Source organism: Passer domesticus, unplaced genomic scaffold (genome assembly GCF_036417665.1).
Source record: "Passer domesticus isolate bPasDom1 unplaced genomic scaffold, bPasDom1.hap1 HAP1_SCAFFOLD_114, whole genome shotgun sequence".
NCBI lineage: Eukaryota > Metazoa > Chordata > Aves > Passeriformes > Passeridae > Passer > Passer domesticus.
In genome coordinates this window covers 50599-71966 of record NW_026989912.1, presented here as the reverse complement: position 1 = coordinate 71966, position 21368 = coordinate 50599, and the positions used below count along the sequence as shown (strand labels likewise).

The 21368-nt window shown below is 52.6% G+C and overlaps 2 long non-coding RNA genes across 3 annotated transcripts; both read right to left on the bottom strand.

Moving 5' to 3' along the window:
* Positions 1 to 4241: 4241 nt before the first annotated feature.
* Positions 4242 to 5975, bottom strand: LOC135291764 (uncharacterized). The gene is made up of 3 exons (XR_010354477.1): positions 5361 to 5975; positions 5088 to 5211; positions 4242 to 4925 (listed from the first exon to the last, which is right to left on the bottom strand). It is a non-coding gene; the product is annotated as an uncharacterized LOC135291764 (long non-coding RNA).
* Positions 5976 to 12777: 6802 nt separating this feature from the next.
* LOC135291763 (uncharacterized) lies at positions 12778 to 21275 on the bottom strand. Of its 2 annotated transcripts, none has more exons than XR_010354476.1 (4): positions 20692 to 21275; positions 20247 to 20368; positions 14728 to 14848; positions 12778 to 14356 (listed from the first exon to the last, which is right to left on the bottom strand). It is a non-coding gene; the product is annotated as an uncharacterized LOC135291763 (long non-coding RNA). The 2 variants fall into 2 exon arrangements; XR_010354475.1 differs by having other exon boundaries at positions 14728 to 14837.
* Between the last annotated feature and the right edge of the window lie 93 nt (positions 21276 to 21368).

Below are 21368 nucleotides of genomic sequence, written 5' to 3'. Positions count from 1 at the left end.
AAAGCCCTGCCCTACCCTGCTTACAGGGGAGCTGGGCTGGGGGCCGGGCGAGCTCCGTTTCCCCCCCTCAGGTGCGGAGACAGGGGCTCTCACCCTCCTTACAGGGTTGCCCCTCTCTCCGGGCAGCCAAAGGAGCACAACGGCAAAAGGCCAACCACAGCAAAGACCAGCCCTGCACGCAGGGAGGTCGCCCAGCGCAAAGCCGGCCGCGGCACCCTGAAGGTGCCCTGGCCTGGAGAAGCCCTTTGCCCAGAGGGCCCTTTGTGCTCCTCTTCAGCTCCAAGCTCGCTCTTGCCGCGCCGTTCCACACTTGAGCTCGAAGACACTGCCGCTCTTGCCTCGTGGTCCCACGGCTTCTGCCAATGGACGACGACACACTCAGGCCTGAGAAGCTCCAGCCCCTGTGCCTGAAGGGAACCGCCACCCAACAGCCCCACAGGGACATCCTCAAGCACCCACAGATGCCCTGGCTACCCAAAAGCCCTCAACCTCAGCTCCAAGCTGCTGCTCTTACCTCACTGTTCCACTCCTGAGCTCAAAGAAGCCAATGCTGAAGCTTGCTCTTGCCTCGCCGTTCCGCTCTTGAGCCCGCAGACGCCGCTCCTGCGGCTCGCTCTTGCCTCGCCGTCCCAGGGCTTCTGCAAACGTTGACGAGAAAACAATCAGGCTAGAGAGACTCCATCTCCCAAAGGGAGCCTCGATCCAACAGCCTCACAGGGAGATCCTCACGCCACCACCCACACAGCCCCGCAGCTGCCCAAAAGCCTCCAACCTGAGCTGCACTCACCATGGCGACGTCCGGCGCAGTCCCACGCCGCGCTGGGAGCCGGGCCCTCTGGGCAAATGAAGCTGGGCATGCAAAGCAGCGGCCAAGAGGCTGCAGCCCTGCTTACAGGGGGCTCAAGCCGCTGCCTGGACTGCAAAGTGCCCGGGACTCCAGAGCACTGGCCCCGACTTACAGGGCGGCTCTGGCCCGCAGGGCCTATGGAGGCTCCTTTTCTCCAGTTCCGGGGCGCTCCCCGCTAACGGGGCGGGCGCCCCAGGCAGGCTGCCAGCTGAAGGGAGCACAAAGGCTCCCAGACCCGCAGCCTGCTTACAGGCCGGTCCACACCCAGGGAGCCACGGAGCTCGGCCTTCCCCCAAGGCAACAGGAACCAGACTCTAGGGTCAGGCAGTAGAGCCCACGGCCTAAAGCCGCATGGCCCCAGGGCCCGCGAGCCCAGCCCCGAGGACGGGGAGGGCACACGTCCGGCCCCGTGACTCCTGGCCCCACGCCTCTGAAAGGCCGGGGCCAGGGATACCCGCCTGATTACAGGGGGTCCCTCCAACCGCCCGCCGAGGCCAGGGGACGCACAAAACCCCACTTACGGGGCCGCCCCCTGCTGCCCGGCACACCCCCCAACAAGCGCTACGGAGCACGGGCCGCGGCCTGCGCCCCACTTAGGGACAGGCCGCAGCCCGGCCGCAGCACGGCACGGCAACGCAGCCGTCTGCAGGAGCCCCGGGAGCCTCCTCAACAAGGCCGCCAGGAACGCGCCGCCAGCCCATAGCAATGGCAAAGGCGGGACCGTGCCCTGCGGCACAGCGCTTCTTCAGCCTGCCCCCTGGCAAGGGCCCGGGAGCACTGGTTCCTGTCACCTGGCTAAAGGAGCCTCCCCAGCCCTGCTTACAGGGACCTGGGAGGGGCTGCTCCTGGGGACAAAGGGCGCTGCAAAAGGTCCTGACACGTGCCCCGAGTACAGGGCCCGCACGCTGGCAGCTCACCAGCACCACTGGCAGCGTGGGCGCCCGCCCAGGCCCTGGCTACAGGTGGGTCACGCTGCCCACGCTGCCGCTAAGGGGCTTGGCGCCGTCCTCAGAAAGCAGGGGCAAGGCTGGATGCTTTCTCCACCCGTGCATTTTGGGCACCCGCCTGTGGCTGCACAGAGCTCCTCTTTCCCTCCTGGGAAGTCTAAGCTACACTGCTCTATTTCTAAAGGCGGGGCTAAAGCACAAGCACGCTTCCTCACTCACACCAACTTAGGGGAACACAGGGAAGGGGAAGACAGTCCCAGAAGAGGGAGCAAGTTCTGTGCAGCCAACCTGCTCTAGGGAGCCATTCCTAATGCAGAGCGGGACGAGAAAGCATCAGACCTGCCCCGTGCAGGTCTCAGAGGAGGCCACAGGGCCTGAGGCGCTTCAGGGCTGGAAAAGGAAAACAGGCTGTGACACGCCCCGAGTACAGGGGGTCACGCTGGGCCGGGGGCAGCGGCAGGCAGAAAGCTGCCGGGGCTGGGGAAAAGCCCTGCCCTACCCTGCTTACAGGGGAGCTGGGCTGGGGGCCGGGCGAGCTCCGTTTCCCCCCCTCAGGTGCGGAGACAGGGGCTCTCACCCTCCTTACAGGGTTGCCCCTCTCTCCGGGCAGCCAAAGGAGCACAACGGCAAAAGGCCAACCACAGCAAAGACCAGCCCTGCACGCAGGGAGGTCGCCCAGCGCAAAGCCGGCCGCGGCACCCTGAAGGTGCCCTGGCCTGGAGAAGCCCTTTGCCCAGAGGGCCCTTTGTGCTCCTCTTCAGCTCCAAGCTCGCTCTTGCCGCGCCGTTCCACACTTGAGCTCGAAGACACTGCCGCTCTTGCCTCGTGGTCCCACGGCTTCTGCCAATGGACGACGACACACTCAGGCCTGAGAAGCTCCAGCCCCTGTGCCTGAAGGGAACCGCCACCCAACAGCCCCACAGGGACATCCTCAAGCACCCACAGATGCCCTGGCTACCCAAAAGCCCTCAACCTCAGCTCCAAGCTGCTGCTCTTACCTCACTGTTCCACTCCTGAGCTCAAAGAAGCCAATGCTGAAGCTTGCTCTTGCCTCGCCGTTCCGCTCTTGAGCCCGCAGACGCCGCTCCTGCGGCTCGCTCTTGCCTCGCCGTCCCAGGGCTTCTGCAAACGTTGACGAGAAAACAATCAGGCTAGAGAGACTCCATCTCCCAAAGGGAGCCTCGATCCAACAGCCTCACAGGGAGATCCTCACGCCACCACCCACACAGCCCCGCAGCTGCCCAAAAGCCCCCAACCTGAGCTGCACTCACCATGGCGACGTCCGGCGCAGTCCCACGCTGCGCTGGGAGCCGGGCCCTCTGGGCAAATGAAGCTGGGCATGCAAAGCAGCGGCCAAGAGGCTGCAGCCCTGCTTACAGGGGGCTCAAGCCGCTGCCTGGACTGCAAAGTGCCCGGGACTCCAGAGCACTGGCCCCGACTTACAGGGCGGCTCTGGCCCGCAGGGCCTATGGAGGCTCCTTTTCTCCAGTTCCGGGGCGCTCCCCGCTAACGGGGCGGGCGCCCCAGGCAGGCTGCCAGCTGAAGGGAGCACAAAGGCTCCCAGACCCGCAGCCTGCTTACAGGCCGGTCCACACCCAGGGAGCCACGGAGCTTGGCCTTCCCCCAAGGCAACAGGAACCAGACTCTAGGGTCAGGCAGTAGAGCCCACGGCCTAAAGCCACGTGGCCCCAGGGCCCGCGAGCCCTGCCCCGAGGACGGGGAGGGCACACGTCTGGCCCCATGACTCCTGGCCCCACGCCTCTGAAAGGCCGGGGCCAGGGATACCCGCCTGATTACAGGGGGTCCCTCCAACCGCCCGCCGAGGCCAGGGGACGCACAAAACCCCACTTACGGGGCCGCCCCCTGCTGCCCGGCACCCCCCAACAAGCGCTACGGAGCACGGGCTGCGGCCTGCGCCCCACTTAGGGACAGGCCGCAGCCCGGCCGCAGCGCGGCACGGCAACGCAGCCGTCTGCAGGAGCCCTGGGAGCCTCCTCAACAAGGCCGCCAGGAACGCACCGCCAGCCCATAGCAATGGCAAAGGCGGGACCGTGCCCTGCGGCATAGCGCTTCTTCAGCCTGCCCCCTGGCAAGGGCCCGGGAGCACTGGTTCCTGTCACCTGGCTAAAGGAGCCTCCCCAGCCCTGCTTACAGGGACCTGGGAGGGGCTGCTCCTGGGGACAAAGGGCGCTGCAAAAGGTCCTGACACGAGCCCCGAGTACAGGGCCCGCACGCTGGCAGCTCACCAGCACCACCGGCAGCGTGGGCGCCCGCCCAGGCCCTGGCTACAGGTGGGTCACGCTGCCCACGCTGCCGCTAAGGGGCTTGGCGCCGTCCTCAGAAAGCAGGGGCAAGGCCGGATGCTTTCTCCACCCGTGCATTTTGGGCACCCGCCTGTGGCTGCACAGAGCTCCTCTTTCCCTCCTGGGAAGTCTAAGCTACGCTGCTCTATTTCTAAAGGCGGGGCTAAAGCACAAGCACGCTTCCTCACTCACACCAACTTAGGGGAACACAGGGAAGGGGAACACAGGGGAGGGGAAGACAGTCCCAGAAGAGGGAGCAAGTTCTGTGCAGCCAACCTGCTCTAGGGAGCCATTCCTAATGCAGAGCGGGACGAGAAAGCATCAGACCTGCCCCGTGCAGGTCTCAGAGGAGGCCACAGGGCCTGAGGCGCTTCAGGGCTGGAAAAGGAAAACAGGCTGTGACACGCCCCGAGTACAGGGGGTCACGCTGGGCCGGGGGCAGCGGCAGGCAGAAAGCTGCCGGGGCTGGGGAAAAGCCCTGCCCTACCCTGCTTACAGGGGAGCTGGGCTGGGGGCCGGGCGAGCTCCGTTTCCCCCCCTCAGGTGCGGAGACAGGGGCTCTCACCCTCCTTACAGGGTTGCCCCTCTCTCCGGGCAGCCAAAGGAGCACAACGGCAAAAGGCCAACCACAGCAAAGACCAGCCCTGCACGCAGGGAGGTCGCCCAGCGCAAAGCCGGCCGCGGCACCCTGAAGGTGCCCTGGCCTGGAGAAGCCCTTTGCCCAGAGGGCCCTTTGTGCTCCTCTTCAGCTCCAAGCTCGCTCTTGCCGCGCCGTTCCACACTTGAGCTCGAAGACACTGCCGCTCTTGCCTCGTGGTCCCACGGCTTCTGCCAATGGACGACGACACACTCAGGCCTGAGAAGCTCCAGCCCCTGTGCCTGAAGGGAACCGCCACCCAACAGCCCCACAGGGACATCCTCAAGCAGCCACCCACAGATGCCCTGGCTACCCAAAAGCCCCCAACCTCAGCTCCAAGCTGCTGCTCTTACCTCGCTGTTCCACTCCTGAGCTCAAAGAAGCCAATGCTGAAGCTTGCTCTTGCCTCGCCGTTCCGCTCTTGACCACGCAGACGCCGCTCCTGCGGCTCGATCTTGCCTCGCCGTCCCAGGGCTTCTGCAAACGTTGACGAGAAAACAATCAGGCTAGAGAGACTCCATCTCCCAAAGGGAGCCTCGATCCAACAGCCTCACAGGGAGATCCTCACGCCACCACCCACACAGCCCCGCAGCTGCCCAAAAGCCTCCAACCTGAGCTGCACTCACCATGGCGACGTCCGGCGCAGTCCCACGCCGCGCTGGGAGCCGGGCCCTCTGGGCAAATGAAGCTGGGCATGCAAAGCAGCGGCCAAGAGGCTGCAGCCCTGCTTACAGGGGGCTCAAGCCGCTGCCTGGACTGCAAAGTGCCCGGGACTCCAGAGCACTGGCCCCGACTTACAGGGCGGCTCTGGCCCGCAGGGCCTATGGAGGCTCCTTTTCTCCAGTTCCGGGGCGCTCCCCGCTAACGGGGCGGGCGCCCCAGGCAGGCTGCCAGCTGAAGGGAGCACAAAGGCTCCCAGACCCGCAGCCTGCTTACAGGCCGGTCCACACCCAGGGAGCCACGGAGCTCGGCCTTCCCCCAAGGCAACAGGAACCAGACTCTAGGGTCAGGCAGTAGAGCCCACGGCCTAAAGCCGCGTGGCCCCAGGGCCCGCGAGCCCAGCCCCGAGGACGGGGAGGGCACACGCCCGGCCCCATGACTCCTGGCCCCACGCCTCTGAAAGGCCGGGGCCAGGGATACCCGCCTGATTACAGGGGGTCCCTCCAACCGCCCGCCGAGGCCAGGGGACGCACAAAACCCCACTTACGGGGCCGCCCCCTGCTGCCCGGCACACCCCCCAACAAGCGCTACGGAGCACGGGCTGCGGCCTGCGCCCCACTTAGGGACAGGCCGCAGCCCGGCCGCAGCACGGCACGGCAACGCAGCCGTCTGCAGGAGCCCTGGGAGCCTCCTCAACAAGGCCGCCAGGAACGCGCCGCCAGCCCATAGCAATGGCAAAGGCGGGACCGTGCCCTGCGGCACAGCGCTTCTTCAGCCTGCCCCCTGGCAAGGGCCCGGGAGCACTGGTTCCTGTCACCTGGCTAAAGGAGCCTCCCCAGCCCTGCTTACAGGGACCTGGGAGGGGCTGCTCCTGGGGACAAAGGGCGCTGCAAAAGGTCCTGACACGTGCCCCGAGTACAGGGCCCGCACGCTGGCAGCTCACCAGCACCACTGGCAGCGTGGGCGCCCGCCCAGGCCCTGGCTACAGGTGGGTCACGCTGCCCACGCTGCCGCTAAGGGGCTTGGCGCCGTCCTCAGAAAGCAGGGGCAAGGCCGGATGCTTTCTCCACCCGTGCATTTTGGGCACCCGCCTGTGGCTGCACAGAGCTCCTCTTTCCCTCCTGGGAAGTCTAAGCTACACTGCTCTATTTCTAAAGGCGGGGCTAAAGCACAAGCACGCTTCCTCACTCACACCAACTTAGGGGAACACAGGGAAGGGGAACACAGGGGAGGGGAAGACAGTCCCAGAAGAGGGAGCAAGTTCTGTGCAGCCAACCTGCTCTAGGGAGCCATTCCTAATGCAGAGCGGGACGAGAAAGCATCAGACCTGCCCCGTGCAGGTCTCAGAGGAGGCCACAGGGCCTGAGGCGCTTCAGGGCTGGAAAAGGAAAACAGGCTGTGACACGCCCCGAGTACAGGGGGTCACGCTGGGCCGGGGGCAGCGGCAGGCAGAAAGCTGCCGGGGCTGAGGAAAAGCCCTGCCCTACCCTGCTTACAGGGGAGCTGGGCTGGGGGCCGGGCGAGCTCCGTTTCCCCCCCTCAGGTGCGGAGACAGGGGCTCTCACCCTCCTTACAGGGTTGCCCCTCTCTCCGGGCAGCCAAAGGAGCACAACGGCAAAAGGCCAACCACAGCAAAGACCAGCCCTGCACGCAGGGAGGTCGCCCAGCGCAAAGCCGGCCGCGGCACCCTGAAGGTGTCCTGGCCTGGAGAAGCCCTTTGCCCAGAGGGCCCTTTGTGCTCCTCTTCAGCTCCAAGCTCGCTCTTGCCGCGCCGTTCCACACTTGAGCTCGAAGACACTGCCGCTCTTGCCTCGTGGTCCCACGGCTTCTGCCAATGGACGACGACACACTCAGGCCTGAGAAGCTCCAGACCCTGTGCCTGAAGGGAACCGCCACCCAACAGCTTCTCAGGCTGAGCATCAAGCCAGGCAACCTGAAACATTAGTAGCTTAAGTAGTCAGTTTTGTAGTGATCTGTGTTAACGATCCCTCAGCAATTATAGACACCCGTCAGTTCCTTCTCATAAAGAAGTTCAGGAGCTTTTTTGTCTCTTTTTGGCATGGTAGTGTTCGATTAAATTTCATTCAATAGCTGTTTTTTGGTGGTTTTAATATAATCAGTGTTCTTTGAAAAGAATGCATTATACAACTGTAGTTTTTATTACATCTCTATTGTGTAGGAAATATTTCTGATTGATACTTTTTTAAGTTGTTATCTTAATGAATTATATAAGTTTACATCATTATATGTGGTTTGTAATCCCTTATTCTGAAGCAGAAAATTCTATTAATATTCACTTACATCTATAAAATCTTTTAGGCATAAACACCTGAGAATGTTTGAGGCTACGACTGTACTATCCCCACCCAGGCTGCTCTCTGAGGAGTTTAGTAGGCAAGGGGGTCATTTTTGCATGTCAGGACCCATTAGGAAAGCTTTTTACAGAGATTTTGTCCACAGCTCCCACTCCACCCATGACAATACCCTTCTAAAGAATCCAAGTCTTTCAGCTAAAAATGTCACCTCTTTCCCTTTTAAATTATCCCACATTGTCTGTCAAAGATGCTGCCTCCTCCTGCTGTGTTACAATAGACTCTCCATCAAATGTGCTCATCTTTCCTCCCAAAGTTCCCCAAATTTGTCCAGAAAGGACTAATTTATGTAAGTTACCGCATGTTTTCTGACAAGAAAGTGACTTCCACCCCCACAAAAGAGGGCTTCTGATTTTCCATCCAAAAAGTGCCCTAGCTGTGCCCTATACATCACCTAAGATTTTACACCAAAAATCTTTCTCGCCACCATGCACTTCTGCAGATTTTCTTCCAAAATATCTCCTACAGATCACCACAGATTTTGCTCTTCAAAAGTTCTATGCCATAGAGATTGCTTTATACTTTAGTTTCAATCATTCCATTGAAGATGAATTGAGATTTCACACCAAAAATGTTCCATCTGGCCCTTAAAAAGTACCTCAGGCTTTATCACAAAATTTTCTCTTCCTTACCTCCAAAAAATACCTGATTTGTCCCTAAAACAAATTTTCTCCCCTAAAGATTCCCTGTGATTTTCCCGCCAAAAATGTCTGCACTACTACCTCCATAGACCAGGCAGGTTTTGCTATCACACTACTCAATTTAACCAAAAAAAGGTCATTTCTTGCCGCACAGGTGAAGCCAGGAAATGCCAGCATTGCTCCCCTCTGCAGTTCTTGCTGCCCCCAGTTCTTGCTACCTCATCTCTAACCCTCACAAAGTGAAACACGGTGCAGAACGGCGACAGCCGCTGTCCATTCCTCCTCTGTCTCACCCTGAGGACAACTCCCAGGCACCTCCCGGACCGGAGCGCGCATGGAACCCCGCCAGGTGACCCGCCAAAAGGGGCAGACGGAGGGGCATCAAGTTCCCGCCCTTGGGGCGGAGGGGCCCGGAGTGCGAGGCTGCCGCTCAGGGTGGACACATCCTGTGTTCGAGTGGTGTTCCAGGGGTTCGAGGTCCTGCCTCTGCAGCTGACAGAACCAGAGGGCACGGCAGCTGCGCAAGGGCAGGTTCCTGCCCTGCAGCACAGAATGGGAGGTGGCAGCTGCACAGTGGCAGCAGGCCGGCCCACTCCCGACCGTCAGAGAGGGACATTGCTCGGGGCGCAGCCAGAACCCCACCAGGGACCCTCCCGGGCCCGCAGCGACACCCGGCAAACCCACAGCCTCACCCACAGTGACCCTCACATACCCTCAGGGGCACGCATGGCATCTGCCACAGCCTCAGTTACATTCAGGGCACCCCACACGCCTCTCTAACGGGTTCCACAGCCACACTCGACGCACCTGCCTCCCCCTCACAAAACCTATGGGCAACCTTAGCAAAACGCGGGGCACTCACCACACATTCAGTGACCCGCATGCCATCTCAGCAACACACAGGGTGATTACCACCCCTTCAGTGACCCTCATGTCCCCTCAGAGGAACACGGGGCACCTGCCGCCCCTCAAACGACTCGCATATTCCCCCTCAGAGGCACACACGTGGCATCTGAATCCTAAGCTGCCTATAACAAAAGGCTACACGTTATATTGTACCAAAGTAATATGGGTACAATCTTACTTCTTACAATATGTGCAGGTGAAACCAGCAAGACAGCAAAGCCCCTCAGACAACAAGCACCACCACCACGTGCAAAAGAGCAAACCTAATGGAAAATGCAAACCGCAAAATTATCTGAAAACAAGTTGGACTGAAAAAAAAAAAACAAAAAAGCACCAGACATGTCCTGGAGATAGAAGTAAAAACGCCAAACTTAGGGAAGACAACAGAAGGCTTCATCCAAAGACCACCACTAGACTTTTGGTCACATAGAAGAAACTGATGCAGGCGTGAAATCAACAAACTCTCATAGAACCAAGACACAGCTTTACACAAATACGAGTATGCTCATGATACCTTGTAACTGGCACTTTACCGTTTAGAACAAAACTGAAGGCAAAACAACACTGAGATTTGGCAGACAGATCCACTTTACTACCAGCTCTCTTTATAAAAACACCTGCTCGGCACCCATCTGCCTACAGAGTTTTGTTTTCCTGCTCAGCTTTGGGCTTCACATCTTCCTCCCCTCAGGGACACTCATGGCCCCCCAGGAGAACTTGGGGAATCGGCCATTCCTTCAGGGACCAGTTATTCCCTCAGTGACACACGGGACACCTGCCACCAGCCCAGTGACTAATGTCCCCTCACTGACACTCACATTCCCTCAGTGACACACAGGACACCTGCCACCAGCCCAGTGACAAATGTCCCCTCACTGACACTCACATTCCCTCAGTGACACACGGGACACCTGCCACCGGCCCAGTGACAAATGTCCCCTCAGTGACACTCACATCCCCTCAGCATCACCTGGGGAGCCACCTCTCCCTCAGCGTCCACTGCGGTCCTCTCAGATACCTTTCCGATTTTATTTCCAAAATATTCCTTCAGTCCCTTGCAGATTACCTCACATTTTACCCCAAAAAATGTTCCTTCTGGCCATTAAAAATGACCTCAGGTTTTGTTGCAAATTTTTCTCTGTCCAGCGTCCCCAATTTATCTCTGACTTTTCCCCAAAACCAATTTTCTCGCATAGAGAAAAGGTTTTCCTTCAAAAAAAAGTCCACCACATGATCGCCACAGCTTTTGTTCCCACGCTCCTCAATTTTACCCCACAATGTTCATTCCGTGCTCTCCAGGTGATGCCAGGGAATTCCAGGATCCCTCCCCCATTAAGCTCTATTTCTCCCCTCTGACATACCTCATCTCTCCCTCCCGCAAAGCGCAACGCCGAGCAGAGCTCCGAGAACCGTCCATTCCTCCTCTGCCTCACGCCGGGGGCTGCCGAAGGTGCCGCCCAGCCCGTGCATGGAAGCCTGCCCCGAGCCGAGCCGAGCCGAGCGGGGCGGACACAGCGGCTTCGAGTTCCCGCCCTCAGGGCTGAGGGGACCCGAGGGGCGGGGGCGCCCCCCGCCGGGAGCCCTGCCCTGCCGTGCCCAGCCCCAACCCAGCCTCCCGCACCGCCCCCAGGGACCCTCACACCTCCTCATCATCACTAGCGTCACCCACCTCTCCCCCAATGTTCATTCCGGTCCTTACAGGTAGAATTCCAGCAGGATTTTGTCCTGGGAACTATAGCTTCATGGAATCATCAAGGCATTAAAAGTCACCACAACTTAAAATATGTGTGTCTTCTATAAAATTGATTGAAATACCTCCAAACTCCCAAAGTAAACTCACCAAGTCTCCATGTACTCAGATATTTTAGCATAAATTACAGCCATGTCTAAAACCTAAGTAATTATTTATGTGGTTAAATACTGTATTTGTGTGTTTGCAGCATTTGCAGAGCCAGAATTTAATCATTTATCAATGTTTTCCTTCCAACTGCAAAAATACAAGTTTTTCAAAGGGCGTGATTAATCACTGCTCTGGGAGAAAAGATGGAGAGATAATCAGACATTTCCTGCATTTGACAGAACAAACTAAAATAGTGATTCTCTTCATATGAAACAAACATGGCAGGTCTCCAAAGAAAACACTTCTTACATGATAGCATTAATCCAATGTGCGAGCCAATAGGTTTTTTTCATTTTTAAAGGAGAAAAAAGGACATTTTGCCCCCCACATAACTTCAATACGCCAAAGAGAAGTCAGACATGGGCTTGGACGACTCTGTCATCTGCTGAGAGATTAAGAACAATAATTAGAGGCTTGAAGGTACTGCAGGTTTTTAGTAGCACATCTGAAACATGTTTCACAGCAACAGAAGAATCACAGATGGCCTGTAATGAAACAGAAATTGCAGGATTTAGAATGTAGCAGATGATCACAGAACTTTCACTGCTGACGTTATCATTAAATAACTCTGATAAAACAGATTTCAAAAACTGCTCAAAACAGTGCCCATGGTAAAGGATGTAATCCAGTGAACTATTATCAGCTTTTTTCCACCACCTGTTAGAGGGCCAGTGCACCATGAAGATAAACAAGAAGAGAACTCACAGATTGTTACACCCAGAAAGGAACTGGTGTTATGAAAAGGAGATTAAATTTTAAGAGAAAGGCAGAAAGTCTGGCACAATAAACGAGGATGACAGTGAGGTACATCAGCCCTCCCAAGGTTTGGTGAGCAGAAATGACTTAGGACAAAACTTTAACCTGAGCCGTAAGAAATTACTGCACTTAAGGTCAGTGTGTGTTCATGTATGGAGGAATCTTCCCCTCAACTCAATTTCAGGTAAGTATGAAAGGTCTTAAGGGTCTTAAACAGAGATCTGAGAAAATTTCGATTTCCTACAAGCTGAGGAAAAGAGGACAAGGGAAGAGTTTACCAATGTCACTTCTGAGGCAAGTGCTCACTAATTTTCCTTTTATGAGACAAAAAATGTTGGAGGAAACCCTAAATGGGACCAGTACCTCCTACTGCCCACTAAATTTTTGTCCAAAAGGGAAAAAAAAAAAGTCATAGACCTTGAGGCCAGCTCTACCTTTCCTATTTCTGTTATTTGAAATACACAATGCACAAATCTTCAAAAACCATTCCTTTACTCCTTAGTAGCTACTTGATTATTTCTTAAATCTATTTGTATATTTTTAGTCACTTGGAGGTTTTGCACATGATGAAGCAGAGCATGGGGTTTTCTGCATAACAGTCTGCAGTAGTTAACAGTCATTACACTATGAAAAAAATACACATGAACACAGTTCAGACGCCTAGATATATACTTTTTCTTAATAATTTTTTTCAATTTTACGTTATCTTAATACAAGATTATGCTTTACTGAGAAACTAAAACATATCAGGTGTCACATAAATCTGAAGTGAGAATCAACAAAACAGAAGACTTAACACAAGGTTGCAGTCAATTTAAGATTGCTGTTCATTGCCAGTTTTTCCCATTTATTGTACTTTCTCTTCCAAATGTTCCCTGGTTTTTTGCATTCCCTCTAGACTAATTTCTGTGTTCATCTGTGCCAGAACACTCGAAATTCTATCTACAGGCCAATATTTTTTGTTCTTCTGGGTCACTCCTCCTCTCACTGTTTTTAGCTATTTTAGCATGAATTTAAGAGCTGCACACCCTCTGTGGACAATCTGTTCAGGGCTCAGGCAGTGCCCAGGGAAGAAGTTCTGCCTCCTGTGCAGGGGGAATTCCCGGGCATCAGTTACTGCCTGTTCCTCTGGTGCCATCACTGGTGCTTTGTTGAGAGAAACTCGACAGTGATTTCTATGTAGATATTTTGGTTTAGTGTTAATAATTCTTTGATAAATTTATTAGCAACTGCCATTGCAGCAAGGCAATGTGTTAAGAGTAAACCACACTCAGTCAGGGTCTGGGCATCGCCCTGCTACTACACAAAACCTCAGTCCCTGGTCAGCCATGTGGCAGAACTTCCATACAAAAATCCTCCAGACCCCACAGAAGTTGCCAAGTACAGAGTACCTGCAGCTTGTGTCAGGGGGCTGACACAATAGGGCAGGTCCCATCACAATATTTTCAGTGAATTTATTGTTTCTTGCTGAAGTTTAGTCCGGTTTATGCCACAGCTCCATTTTCAGGCTCAGGTACAACAGCTCTAAAACACACAGCTATGAACATCATCATCTGCACAAACATATATAAGCATAGAAAAGCCAGTCCTTTCCCATCACTCCAAGACTCCACACCCTATTTTTGTACTGTTTTTTTCTGCAACATTCTCCATACTTTTTGCACCAGAATCACCAGTGACTCTTTGAAAAGGGACAAACCACCCCCAGTACCCTGCATCTTACTCTGAGAGAAGGGCTCCGGTCTCAGGCCCAGAGCAGACAGCACACCAGCACTCACTACAGGGAGCAGGATAAAGGTTTCCACTATGAACACAATAAAAATCTAGGGCTCAAAGAATCATGTCAAGGTCACTCCATCCAAACAAAACACCCAGTTGTGAAAATACTGCTCACACATGGCCTGAAACACCCCTTGGATGCACTAAGGCCCAACAGACTGGACTTAACTGCAGGTACTAAAATTTACATGTTGGATTTTATGAATAAATTACAAGAAATAACAAAAATAAAACCTGATTGTACAAGACCTTGCTCATTGCAGAGTATAAAAGAAATAAGCATCAACTTCAGAGAGGTGTTATTGACTGCAGTAGAAGGGCAGAATATATTTTCTATTTCTTATCATCTCTTATAAGCATTTCAGTTGTTTCCAAACATTGCATATTGAGGTCTGTTAATGTAACATTTTCCAAGGGAAAAAGGTTCATAAGTAGTTTTCAGGAACCTAGGTAAAGCTGCCCATGTCCATGATTCCAGCAATATCTGAAGAGCCAACAAAAGGGTGTATTTCAGGAAAGGTACACATGTTCTCCAGAGTACTGAAACACTTCCAGCATGTTGGAAATGCCCATGACAGATAAGCGATTTCAATCCATTTGTTGAAAGCCTTTGGAAAACACAGAGAATAGAGTTGTTAAAGGAAAGTGAGCACTCTTTCACACCTCTTTCAGCACAGTGCCAAGGACAATGCAGCTATTTAGGAAAACAGGCTTGTATTTTCTCCTCCAGTGCTTGTTCCATTTGATCAATAGTGGATCAGGTGCAGCAAACATCTCATTTTACACCTGGGTTGCACAGAAACTTTGGCCTTGGAACACCTCCTAGAGCTGTTTCAAAATCTTTTCCCTGGCCACCAGCTCTCTCAGCTGTTAGTAATTAGAAAAAACAAAGCAGAAATACCACATGGACACAGGTCCTGGGAGGGGGGAATGCCAAAGAAAGCAGCACAAGTTTTACAAGGATGCATGTCATACATACCTTTTTCCCTTGGGAGCACATCCTCAGGACACCAGGCTGGATGCCAACTGCTCCAAGTGTCAAGCAAACAGGATTTGCTACAGGTTCTTCTAAGCTTTGATCACCTATTTCTGTAAAATAACTGAGTTTGCAAATATGGTAACAGAGAAATTCTGTGGGAAAAGTAGTGTTACAAATTTTGATCGAGTGGGAAATGCTGGTTTCAAAAGTTTTTTCAAATCACAGACTTGCATTAGCAATTATTTATTTACCATTGTAAGCTGTGTCATCTAGCTGGCCTTTATTTCTACATGTAAAATACTTAAGACAGCATTTTTAGTTGGTGAAATTAACGCATCTGTAGAGGATTATCTATTTCAGTAATGTCATCTGTGTGCAACCACAAAATGTACTGACTAGAGCACATTTTCTCTGGCAACACTTGGCCTTTCTTGCTAAGATTCAATCCAATTAGAACTGATTTCAATGGAAAAATATGATCATAATAGGAAAAGAGATAATTAGTTATAAACCCACTACAGATAAAGGTTGAAAATTCATTATGAGATAAGGAATTCTGTTCCTTAACAAATAAGGATGGCAAAACTATATATAATGCATATATTAATATAGGATGGAGGTGTATTTAAATCCTGTTCTGTGCAATGTCTGAAGGAAGTGATGGGAGTGGTATCACTGCCTTTAGCACCTGGGAAAATGGGATCTTCTGAAAGGCCCAGTACTGTCAAGAAGCTGGGATTAACCTCACAGGATAAGGTGTTGTGATTCTTTGGTACCAGTTTTTAAGGTCCTGTTCGCATCTGTAAAGATTTTAAGAACTCCTTGTTTTGGCTACTGTCACAGAGGGGGACTAGAGAGCAGAAAAAAACCCTAAAGGCAACTTGACTTAACGAGGGAAAGTTAAACTACTGCATGAAGAGGGACTCAAAACTTGATAACCTTATCACTTGTGCAGGTTATGGAAAGAAAGGACAGAAGAAAGAAGAGAGATAAAATTTTAATTTCTGAGTTTTTGGGTTAATGTTACAATTGTTTGGGGTTTTCTACTTAGAAGTCAAGCTGTGCTTTGTTTGATCTCTACTTCTCAACAAGTAGGAAAGTATTCTATGAAAACTCCACCCTAAATATTTTGAGGCAGAGTTCACATTATAAATCTTAGGGTCAAATAACCTCATCTTTACCAGCTGCTTTGCTTTTGTTATCTGGAAAAAATTACAGATCCAGTCAGATTACTCACAACAGTTTCAAATGAGAGGACTGTGGGCAATGTCCCCATTTCTTGTGGCTTTTTTGCTACCAGAAGCCACACAACCATGGTCATACAGGTAGAGACAGAGTAGGAAAGGACAGAGGAGAGATCGCAATGATGGACCTGATTTTCTGTGTCTAGTGGGTCAAGAGGAACAGAAGACTCAGGCTCTACCAAAATAATTGAGAAATGGGGTGATTTCCACAGCTTTCCCCAAAACTGCAGCAATTCTGTGCATTTCACAGCCACAATAAAAGCAGAAAGGCAAAGACCTACACTGCTGGCTGGCTCAGCTGAGTGCTGCTCCTTCCCACCTCTCTCCCCCTCTCCCATCTCATCCTAGAAATTGTTTTTGCTCTCTGCTTTCTCCTGGCCGGTGGCCACTGTGAAGGCCACACATCTGGGGCAATGTCTCACATGGTTTCTCTCGCTTTCCTCAGCAAAACAGAAACACTGAAACCAACAAGGCTGGGGACCACCCTGCCTGCGATCCTCTCCTGCAAGTGTGTATTTCGTGGTTTACTTTTTCCTTTAGTGCAGTCCTGAATTCAGAAGCTTCTACCGTCACGAGGGATGCTCAAAGCCCAGAAACCTCCACAGCCCGGGAGCCCAGCACCGGAAACACCGAGGGAAACCCCGACGGGGCGGCGCCGGCACCGGCGTGGCGTGCAGGGAACGAGCACGGGCCTTGATTTTCCCGCCCTTTTTGTCGCCATCGTGGGGAGGTCACGCGAGTCCCGGCCCAGCCGCTCGTCCCGAGACGGCGACGGCTGCCGCTCCCCGGCACAGAGAGGCGCCTGTGCCATTGCCTGTCGGCGCCCGCCCGCCAGCGGCGCCGCCCACCCACAGCCCGTGCGCTCAGCACCGCAAACGCCACGGAAAATCCCGCCGGTGCGGCGCCGGGGTGGCGTGCGAGCGGTCTGGTACACGGACCGCAGCCCACGCTTTTCCCGCCCTTCCTGCCGCCATCCTGGGGAGGTCAAGAGAGTCCCGGCCCAGCCGCTGCCGAGGTCGCGGTCGCGGGCGGGCCCCGGCAGAGAGACGCGCCATGGCCGCTGCCGGCCGGCCGAGTGTCCGGGGCTGCAGTACCGCGCTCCGGCCACGAGGAGGCGGCGCTACCGCCCGCCTCAGCCGGGGCTGCGGCACGCCGCGGGGCTGCGGGCAGGGCAGGGGCACGAACGGACAGGGGGGATCCCCTCCAAAAACCCCCTGAAATAAACGCCAAAAAACCTGCCTCTTACCCAGCGGGAACCGAAAAAGCCCCTTTTCTTTAAAACCATGTTTAAACGTATTTCACATTTTCCGTATTTACATTCACAAGCACATCTATAAGAGACATTGAGGTGCTATGTAATTTATATTACATATTAGGCCTTTTCCTATTACTTATATTTCTTTATATTTTATATTTTTGTAAATGTCTTTGTATACTCATTATATATTTCTATATTTAGATTTACATTTCTATATTACTTATATTACTTGAAACAAAAAACCCCGTCTCTAACCAAATAAATAGAAAAAAGGCCCTTCTTTTAAGCTGTATTGAGATATTTGTATATTTATACTTTGCAAAATTATATACACATTTATATTTACAGTTTCTATTGATGCATTACAATTATATATAATACGAAACATATTCGAACAATACAGATAAAAGATGATTTATATTATGTATTACATCTACTGGTACAACTTATTTTTCTTATATTTTTAATTTTTCTATATATCTTGATGTATTTATGCTATACTTCTATACTTAGATTTCAACCTTTATATTACTTGTATTCATAATTTTTATAATAAAAACTCTGTCTATTGCCAAACTTAAAAAAGAATCCCCTTTACCTTAAACCATTTAAAAATATTTTACATTTACCTTTTTCTTATTTATATTTTACATTTGTTATATATTATATGATAACATATTGATGTACTGTATTAATATATTTTATATATATTTCCAACAATACACAATAATAAAATATAAACAGTATTACATAAATTGTGCATTGTATCGACTTACATTTTTTATTTATGAATATTTTGTCTTTTTATGTGTGTCTTCATATATTTGTAACACATTTCTGTGCTTATATTTTTATATGGGATTTACTTTATATTTATAATCTATATGAACATTTCTATAAACACAAAATACTCTACAGTATCTTATTACAGTATCTTACTGTAATACACAATACTATTTATATTACATGTTTTGTTTTTATATATTCAGTCTGTTTTTAAATTTTAAGTTTTTTATTCCCATTTCTATACATATATTTGTTTTGTTCAATTATACAGTTATCGTTTTACATTTAAAATCCAATCCCTAAATAAAATGACAAAACAAACAGCATCAAATTCCCACCAATATCGTCCAAAACCATCAAAGCTGCTCCACCAGCCAACCGACTACCAGCAAAAAAACCCACATTACACTCTTTTCCCTAACAATTCTTGTCACATCACAAAAATGCAACGAAAATAAAAGAAAACCCTACAGAAACCCACGCAGCAAATCATAAAAACTACTAAAAAAACCCGAATTTACTAAACTCCAAACCATACCACTGACCCTGAACGTTACTCGAAGTATGTCCAAAATTCTACCTCTACACTAACTCAAAGAATAACGAATACTCTACGAAAATAACTAAAAATCCCAAAGTAATTAACGATATTAAAAAATTCCAACCATTAAAAAATAAAATAACTACCTACATGAAAAATTTCCTAACAACTTCCCCCATAAACATACCCATATTCTCAAAAATAAATCTAATAAGCAACAACCAACTACATCAAATGACAAAAAAAAACAACAAAACAAATTGAACATAAATTAACAAGAAAAAAATTATTCCTAACTCAATAAACCCAAAATGCCTCGAACCACCAAAATGAAATACCACCTAGAAATAAACCAAAATCCTAAAGCTAAATGTAACCATAAAAAATCTCCCAAATTATCCATAACAAAAATACATACACCCCAACCTAACACAGCAAATAAGTAAAAGCCCTGTAAGATAAACAATAAAAAAGCAATTAAAAATATTCAAAAAAACCTCACACATTAACTACATGACACGACCTCAACCCCCCCCAAGACAAACACCACATACTCACGCAAATGAGAGCCGCCACAACAGAATTAAAAACCTTACCCCTACTTCACGCAGCGACACATAAAAGTCATTGTATTCTTTAAAAAACATAGTACTCATGTATACTTTAAAAAACATAGACCAGAAGACAAAAAAAAAATCCGACAAAGAAAGCCGCAATTCAAAAAAAACCTTCTCATCAATGGCTGAACCGAGAGCCATAGCATGCAAGCAGTTCACCCTATCCCGCACCGTACATCAACTGCAAACAAAATAAAACGATACGGTAAATTCCTACAAACCACCTCAAAGCCACGACGTAGAGGAAATTTCAACGATTAAAGCTCCCGGCGGCGGGCGGAGCGCGGCTCCCGGCGGGAACGCGGCTCCTCCGGCGGCTCCTCCGGCACGCAGGGGCCGCGCCGCGCCGGGAGAGCCCCGCCCGCTGCCCCTGCCCGGCGGGGCCGGCACCGGGCCCAGGGGGCCCCGGCGGCGCCCGAGCCCCGCGCCCGGAGCGGCCGGCAGCGGCCGGGGCCAGCGCAGCGCCCGTGCCGCCTCTGCCGCCCGCCGGCCCGGCACGGCTCCCCTCGGCTCCGCACGGCTCGCACCGGCGCGGCTCCGGCACTCCCGCGGCAGCCCGGCCGCGCTCCCCTCCCAGCGCAGCAACTGCCCGGGCCGCGCCAGGAGCGCTCCCGCGCCGCAACCTTCGGGGCCGGGCCGCGGGCACAAGAAGCGCCCTCAAAGGCAGCGGCACGGCCCCAGTTCAACCCCGCAAAGGCTGCGAGAGCTGCAGCTTCCTTCAGCCGAACCCCGAAACTGAGGCAGCGCGGGCTGCTCAGCCCGCTTCAGCCAGGGCGAATTAATGTGTTCTCCCCTGCAATTTCATCCCCGACGGTAGCAGAAAAAGGGCTTTTCCTCCAACTGTGGTAAAAGGGGGATTTTGACCTCAGTTCAAACCCTTGAAAAGGAGGGACAACAGCGCTGCCCCCTCAATTTAGACCTTAGGATGATGAGAATGGGGGGCCTACCCTCAAATCACCCATCATACGACAAGAATTTTTTTTTTTTTCCAGAGGGCACCGGGGAGGGATTGGCAAGATGAAATTGGAAAGGGAAAGGAGAAAAGTCCCCGCTACAAATCCACACGAGCTCACCTGTTCGGCTGCTGCTTCCCGGCACGAAGCTTTGTTCCTCGGCACCTCCTTTGAGCAATGCTCCACGCATCCAAGGGCGTATCCAGGTGTTCCCCCAGACCCTCGGAGAAGCTCTCGGCGTCCTTGCACGAGACAGCGCCGGGAGCCCCCCATAAACCCCTCTGCTCAGCAGCTCCAGGCAAAAGGGAGCTCAGGCAACCCCTTCCCCCCTAAAACAGCCTCCTCCCGGCAGGAGCCGCCCCCTCCTCATCCTCGCAGCTCAGGGCTGGGGCTGCTCGGAGCCCTCATCATCCTCAGAGCTCACAGCTGGCGCTGTCGCCACGCTCCGACAGCGTCTCTGCCTGTCCAGCACACAGCCCGCTCCTCACAGACACAGACCAAACAGAAATCTGCTCCGGCTGTCGGCTTTCCCGAGTCCGCCTGGTTACGCGATTAAAACACGTACGTGCAGCGGCGCTTTGGTTCGGCTGTTGGTCTAAGCTGGGCTTGTTTCGGTTTTTCGTCTAAACTCGGCTTGTTTCGGCTGTTCGGCTGAACTCGGTTCGGTTCGGCTAAAGTCGATCATATTCGGCACTTCGGCTAAACTCGGCTACAGTCGGTTACACTTGGCTATCTTCGGCTCTTCGGCTACACTCGGCTATTATAGGGTAACCTGTTTTTTCCCGCTCTTTTTCCCCCGCCATCTTGAGAAGGTCAAGCGAGTCCGTGACACGCCACTTCCAAGATGGCGGCCGCGAGAGACCCTCGGCAGAGAAAGGCGACCCTACTAAACCCTGGCAACTCCCGTCAAAAACACGCCCGCCCGCGGCGCCGCTGAGGCTGCAGCCCGTGTCCACAGCACGTGAATCGCCACAGAAAATTCCACCGGGGCCGCGCTGGCGTCGGGGTGCCACGCAGGCAGTCCAGTAAGCGGACGGAGGCCCTCGACTTTCCCGCTCTTTTTTGCCGCCATCTTGAGAAGGTCGAGCGCGTCCCGGCAGAGCCCCCCCCACGCCGTCGGCCGCTGCAGCAGCGCGGCACAGAGAGGCGTTTTCGCCGCCGCCTCTCGGCTGCCTGGCGGGAGGCTGCAGTACCGCGCTCTGGCCACAAGGCGGCGGCGCCGCCGACCGCCTCAGCCGTGAG